This window comes from Octopus bimaculoides, chromosome 29 (assembly GCF_001194135.2).
Source record: "Octopus bimaculoides isolate UCB-OBI-ISO-001 chromosome 29, ASM119413v2, whole genome shotgun sequence".
NCBI lineage: Eukaryota > Metazoa > Mollusca > Cephalopoda > Octopoda > Octopodidae > Octopus > Octopus bimaculoides.
In genome coordinates this window covers 10752393-10753340 of record NC_069009.1, presented here as the reverse complement: position 1 = coordinate 10753340, position 948 = coordinate 10752393, and the positions used below count along the sequence as shown (strand labels likewise).

The 948-nt window shown below is 35.3% G+C and overlaps 1 protein-coding gene across 1 annotated transcript in view; it reads right to left on the bottom strand.

Annotated features, from left to right (window-relative positions):
* The window catches only part of LOC106869292 (toll-like receptor 3), a 353412-nt gene extending 352881 nt beyond the window's left edge, over positions 1-531 (bottom strand). Inside the window, exon 1 of the mRNA XM_052978036.1 lies at positions 419-531. The gene's annotated coding sequence lies outside the window, so the exon portion shown is untranslated. The remainder of the gene's footprint in view (positions 1-418) is intronic.
* Positions 532-948: the final 417 nt, after the last annotated feature.

Below are 948 nucleotides of genomic sequence, written 5' to 3'. Positions count from 1 at the left end.
GAGAAGAAAAAGATCAGCAACAACAGTTACAGCAACAATAACAATAAAGAATATTATAAAAAACGTATGTGTATGACTAGGTGTAAACATATTAGCGCAAGGGATGTTCAGGAATGTTATTTGGCATTGATCTAGAAATAACCACTGAACATAGAATGCACAACGAATTACACACACACGTTGATACACTCGTATACTGTGATCGATACACATGCATGCACTAAATGTTTCCCCTCAAATAGCAGGCTCTCATATAGCCCAAATCTCAGAATCGGGTCAACACTCACATAAAGATTCACAAACGATAGAACACATATTAGGAAAGATGGGAGTGGGGACTTAAATGAAGAATGGGAAAATATAGATTTCGAATGATGTCATTGATACAATGCAATGAAAGAAGAGAGATTCAACTTACAGATCTGTTAATTCGGACAGATTTCGGAAGGTTTCTCGTTTGAGTTGCTTGATGTTATTATCCTGTAAATCCCTGAAATTTAAAAATATATTAAGATCTTTAAGAAAAAGATTTGTGACATAATATTAAATATTATTGTTAAAGACGTTGATGGTGGACGAGATGGAAAGGATAGTAGGATCAAAGTGTACCTGTAGCGGCGAATATGTAAATGAGGCACAAGAGAAGAAAATATGGCGGTAGTTTTGATGACGAAGATGTTATGATGCTGACGAGGAGTGATGCTGTTAATGTTGATTACTTTGATAATGATGGAGATTACCATGTTTATTGTGATGGTGAATATGATTTTGTTGATTATGATGATGGTAGTAAAGATTGTGCATCTGAATAAAAAGACGAATGAGCCGAGAAAAAGAAAAAGAAGAAGAAATAAAGAAAGAAAAGGAAGAAAAGAGGAGTAAAATATGATGATTATGATGATGATGATGAGGAGGACGAGGAGCAGGAGGAGGAGCAGGAGGAAGAGG